At 40.4% G+C, this 6,294-nt stretch overlaps 1 non-coding gene across 1 annotated transcript; it reads right to left on the bottom strand.

The window, feature by feature from the left end:
* Nucleotides 1-3,161: 3,161 nt before the first annotated feature.
* On the bottom strand, nt 3,162-3,268 carry LOC148999046 (small nucleolar RNA R71). Its single transcript, XR_016171047.1, has one exon. It is a non-coding gene; the product is annotated as a small nucleolar RNA R71 (small nucleolar RNA).
* Nucleotides 3,269-6,294: the final 3,026 nt, after the last annotated feature.

Below are 6,294 nucleotides of genomic sequence, written 5' to 3'. Positions count from 1 at the left end.
AATATCCAAACGATTACAGTCATCCAGGGAAATGGGGCCTACACATAGGTTTCTTCTATCCTAATGATTTCTTCTTCATAAGTGTGGATGAAGTAAACCCAATGTGGCCGCTCCCTCACTAAGGTGGGGCTAACCCTGGTACGAACCATAATCTTCCTCGGTATAGCAATCCTGACTCTCTGCATAGCCATCACCCGAAGGGTAGTATGCGGGATCATAGCTCGGGTCATAGGACGTGCCATCAAGGTCTTCTGTACCTGCAGTATAATCTAGCAAATTGCACAAAAAGGAATGAGTTCAAAAGAACTCAACAAGGCAAGTCGTTTCATAATACATAGTTCATTCGATACAAGTCACAATATGATGCCATATGATATGAGACAATGATGAAATATGATTCTAATCTTAAGTATGCTAGTCTCTAAGGTAGACATGCTTTAAGCCATAGCACCATACTTCTTTGGGTCGTCAGTCACTCCCCCTCAAATCATAAGATATCTTGGGTCTGTCGTGGTAATTAGGTAAGGTCCTCATCAAGCCATGGTTGGGGATTTAGTCACCACTCTCTCACATCACCATTGGTATAAGTATTGGCGCATGTCGCGGCGAAGCCTAGCCCAATGCAAGTCATCTACTCAATCATATCATGTCAGATCCGGATACTTTCCCTATGGCACCGACCAACTCGGACTACGGACTCATCAACCCTATTGGTCATCCACAAATGGTAAATGGGAAGCTCTCACATCCTCTCACGGGTTGGTTACCGGTCTTGAGCGCCCGTGAGCCCAGGTCTATCCATTTGCAACCCTACCAATAAATGGCCCCTTTCGGGTATCCACAGTATAGTTCAAGTCCTCTCACGGAGTGGATACTGGTCTTGAGCGCCCTTCAACCATACTCTACCACGGGTCGTTCGGTCTCAATACCCTTCCGATTTGGGTTTGATATGACAAGGAAAATATCCTAACCATACACCTAGACAATCCTATACATGTCATCCAACAACCCGGGAAAGCGTCGATGGACACCTTCAGAGAATATCCCATACTACTCTCTCCGATGTCGAAGGACAAAAGTGTCGAAAGGACACTTCCCAATCCCAAGTCGTACGTAGTCAATCACAAGCTCAATCTCATCATATCATACTAAATCAACGATTCATCATATAAGCAAGACATATCATAACATGATTGATCATATATAAAAATCATAAAGTACAATTGAACATGACATTCTAAATGATATATAACATTCTATTACAAATAAGAAAACATATAACAGTCATGTATAGTAAAGGAATACTCATATGAACATAACCATTAAGTTCCCATAATGTAAACATGTTGATGTTCAAGTTGTAAATAGATAACTTGAGTTAACGACTGTCCTTACCTTAATCAAGTTGTAAATAGATATAATGATCACCAAGTATGGTCCCAAAAAAACAGTGTTGATACCCTAGATAACATACAAGTAATGTCAGAGAAGAAAGCAATCGAATCGGGGTTCAAACGGATCAATTCAGCTAAGTACAGGGGTCTTAACAGCTCTTGGTTGACTGGCTTGGTCGACTGTCAGTTGACCAAGACTTGCTAACCACAGGGCAGCAATGGAAACTTGATTTGAAACTGCCCTTCCGGTGCTCCGATCGTCACGAAATTTGGAGGCATGTTTATAATAGTAAGAGGATACTACACACTAATTTTCATGATGATCCAACGGTTCAATCAAAAATGCCCAAATCGAAATTTTAGGTTCTATATGATACCTAACAAGAATTAAATTGGAATTGATAGAAATTGTAAAGGATGATGGGAATCAATCAAATGAGTGTTAAGAATCAAGTTAGAATCTTAATTTCATTATAGTCTAAGCTTAACATGCATCCACATATCAGATTTGAATCAAAATAGGTTAAATTGAATAGAAGCAAAGTGATGGAGTGCAATTAATCTCATTTGAATCATAACATAGCATGAGTGTGGAAGGATCAAGGAATTGAAAGGGGGAAACTCATGGTTAAGTGTTTGCAAGGTTGCAGCACTTCAGCCATGGTTTCAAGATCATCAATTGATAGAAAAATGAATAGATTAGAAGAAGAATAGAAGAAATCATACCTTGAGTTGATGATTAATGTATACACTAATGATTGGAGTCAAAGATCTTCCCAAACATCAAGGAATAGCCCAAGAGAGTGTCCAACCTCGAGCTCTGGAGTGCCAATGATTAGTTTAGGTCCTCATTCACGAGTTCCAAAAAGGTAGGGGAAAAATGGGAAGTGATTTAGTGAATATTCGAATTCCATTACCCTTGGTCGACTGGCTAGTCGACTGTCAGTCGACCAAGTAGTCGACCAAGCCATGACAGCAACTTCAGGAGTGGATTCGGGAGGCTATACAGGGTCAAATCGAGCGGGGTTTTCTCCTACAAGTCAATCAACAAGTCTAGTTTCAGAAAATACCTTCAGATTGATCACGGGGTTCCAAGAAGTGCTTCAACTAATTCAATCTTCATCAATGCGCAGATTTTCACTCAACACTGACAATGTGCTCAAGTAAGGGGCATCATTGTCAATGTCCATAGGCTCTATATCTAGCATTGAATCATCCACTAAGAGGGCCCACAGGTCTCTTCTACCACCACTTTGGGTCTTCGGACCTGCAATAGTATAAAATCAGGGCCAGGTCAAGGTTATGATAAGGCCGGATTTTACACCAACAATGGCTGGAGCAGTGAGGAATGGGTTGAATAATAATGAGAATAATATGGCAGCTGAGGGTGATGATAGAGATAGGGCCATCAGAGCAGATGTTGTCCCCATGTTACATGAGCTGAATCCAAGCATAGTACGGCCAGATATTCAAGCACTACATTTTGAACTTAAGCCAGTGATGTTCCAAATGCTTCAAACTGTGGGACAATTCAGTGGGTTGCCAACAGAAGATCCTCATCTCCATCTTAGACTCTTCATGGAAGTAAGTGATTCTTTCAAGATAACTGGAGCAACTGAAGAAGCTTTGAGATTGAAGCTATTCCCTTATTCATTGCGGGATAGAGCAAGAGCATGGTTGAACTCCTTACCTCCACAATTAGTAGCCACATGGAATGATTTAGTAGAGAAGTTCTTGATGAAGTACTTCCCTCCAACAAAGAATGCCAAGCTCAGGAATGATATCACTGGTTTTCAACAACTGGATAGTGAATCTTTGTATGAGGCATGGGAAAGATTTAAGGAGCTCTTGCATAAATGTCCTCACCATGGCATTCCTCATTGGATTCAAATGCACACTTTCTACAATGGTTTAAGTGGACAAACTCAGTCCATAGTGGATGCATCAGCAAATGGGGCTATATTGGCAAAGTCTTACAATGAGGCGTATGAGATTTTGGAGAGGATGGCCAACAACAACTACCAATGGCTAGCTGAAAGAGCTGCTGCAAATAAGAAAGTGGCAGGAATTTATGAGTTGGATGCAGTGACAACCTTAACTGCACAAGTGTCATCCCTAACTAGAGTGCTAAAATCTGTAAACTTGGCTGCAACTGTACAAACTCAACAAAATCCAGCAGTGGGGAGCATGTCTTTGATAGTTGTCCATCTAACCCAGAATCAGCCTACTACGTTGGTAATTTCAGCAAAGCTAATAACCCATATTCCAACACCTATATTCCTAGTTGGAGGCAGCACCCTAACTTCTCTTGGAATGGTCAAGGACAGAATGTAGGCCCTTCTTCTATCCCAACTCGACCTTATCAGCTTCCAAGTGCTCAACAGCAGGTGAAGACTCAGCCTATGGAACCTTCTTCATCAATAGAGCTTCTATTGAAGGAGTATATGGGAAAGAATGATGCAATTATTCAAAGTCAAGCATCTTCATTGAGAAATTTGGAGAATCAAGTTGGGCAGCTAGCTAATGCTTTAAGCAACCGACCTCAAGGATCATTGCCAAGTGACACAGAAAATCCTAGGCGTGAAGGCAAAGAGCATTGCAAGGTTATTCATTAAAGAGTGGGAAACCTCTAGAGCCACCTCATTTAAAGTCCAGCCAACCGAAGGAGCCTATTTCTATCCAAGAAGAAGGGGAGAAGGAAGATCCAGTTTCTGTTCAAAAGGACCAATCTGTTTCTACAAAACAGAGTGCTGAACCTACAGCTATAGCACCATTGCAACAGGGTTCTCTAGAAAAACTAAATTATAAACCACCCCCCTTTCCTCAAAGATTTCATAGGCAGTAGCAAGACCATCAATTCAAGAAATTCTTGGATGATTTGAAGGAGCTCCACATCAATATACCGTTGGTAGAAGCACTTGAACAAATGCCAAATTATGTGAAATTCATGAAAGACATCATTTCTAAGAAAAAGAGGTTTGGGAGTTTGAGACAGTAACCATGACACAAGAGAGTAGTGCCTTCTTGCTGAACAAGCTTCCTCAAAAATTTAAGGATCCTGGAAGTTTCACCATTCCTTGTGCTATTGGAGATAATTATATTAGAGAGCCCTTTGTGTAAAATCCGGCCTTATCCTAACCCTGACCCGGCCCGGATTTTATACTGTTGCAGGTCCGAAGACCCGAAGTGGTGGTAGAAGAGACCTGTGGGGCCTCTTAGTGGATGATTTGATGCTTGACGCTGAGCCTATGGATATTGACAATGATGCCCCTTAATTGAGCACATTGTCAGTATCGAGTGAAAATCTGTGCATCGATGAAGATTTAATTAGTTGAAGCACTTCCTGGAACCCCGTGATCAATCCGAAGGTATATTCTGAAACTAAACTTGTTGATTGACTTGTAGGAGAAAAATCCGCTCGATTTGACCCTGTATAGCCTCCCGAATCCACTCCTGAAGTTGCTATCATGGCTTGGTCGATCGCTTGGTCCATCGACAATCGACTCACCCGCTCGACCAAGAGTAATGGAATTCGAAAATGCACTAAATCACTTCCCATTTTGCCCCTACCTTTTCGGAACTCGTGAATGAGGACCTAAACTAATCATTGGCACTCCAGAGCTCGAGGTTGGACACTCTCTTGGGCTATTCCTTGATGTTTGGGAAGATCTTTGACTCCAATCATTAGTGTATGCATTAATCATCAACTCAAGGTATGATTTCTTCAATTCTTCTTCTAATCTAATCAATTTCCTATCAATTAATGATCTTGAAACCATGGCTGAAGTGCTGCAACCTTGCAAACACTTAACCATGAGTTTCCCCCTTTCAATTCCTTAATCCTCCCCCACTCATGCTATGTTATGATTCAAATGAGATTAATTGCACTCCATCACTTTGATTCTATTCAATCTAACTTATTTTGATTCAAATCTGATATATAGATGCATGATAAGCTTAGACTATAATGAAATTAAGATTCTAGCTTGATTCTTAACACTCATTTGATTGATTCCTATCATCCTTTACAATTTCTATCAATTCCAATTTATTTCTTGTTAAGTATCATATAGAACCTAAGATTTCGATTTGGGCATTTTTTATTGAACCGTTGGATCATCATGAAAATTAGTGTGTAGTATCCTCTTACTGTTATAAACATGCCCTCCAAATTTCGTGACGATCGGAGCACCGGAAGGGCAGTTTCGGATAAAGTTTACATTGCTGTCCTGAACTTAACAAGTCTTGGTCGACTGACAGTCGACCAAGCCAGTCAACCAAGAGCTGTTAAGGCCCTGTACTCAGCCAAATTGATCCGTTTGAACGCCGATACAATTGCTTTCTTCTCTGACATTACTTGTATGTTATCTAGGGTATCAACACTGATTTTGGGACCATACTTGGTGATCATTAAAACTATTTACAACTTGATTAAGGTAAGGACAGTCATTAACTCAAGTATGTTAATTATACCAACATGTTTACATTATGGGAACTTAATGGTTATGTTCATATGAGTATTCCTTTACTATACATGACTGTTATATGTTTTCTCACCAGTAATAGAATGTTATATATCATTTAGAATATCATGTTCAAATTTTACTTCATGATTTATATATGATCAATCATGTTATGATGTGTATTGTTTATTCGATGAATCATTGCTTTAGTATGATATGATGAGATTGAGCTTGTGCTTGACTACGTACGACTTGGGATTGAGAAGGGTCCTTTCGACACTTCTGTCCTTCGACATCGGAGAGAGTAGTATGGGATATTCTCCGAAGGTGTCCATCGACGCTTTCCCGGGTTGTTGGACGACATGTATAGGATTGTCTAGGTGTATGGTTAGGATATTTTCCCTTGTTGTATCAGACCCGAATTGGAAGGGTATTGA

Source organism: Hakea prostrata, unplaced genomic scaffold (assembly GCF_041222555.1).
Source record: "Hakea prostrata isolate BN-2017 unplaced genomic scaffold, UWA_Hpros_2 contig_60, whole genome shotgun sequence".
NCBI lineage: Eukaryota > Viridiplantae > Streptophyta > Magnoliopsida > Proteales > Proteaceae > Hakea > Hakea prostrata.
The sequence above is the reverse complement of the archived record's forward strand: the minus strand, read 5'-3'. Positions and strand labels throughout refer to the sequence as shown.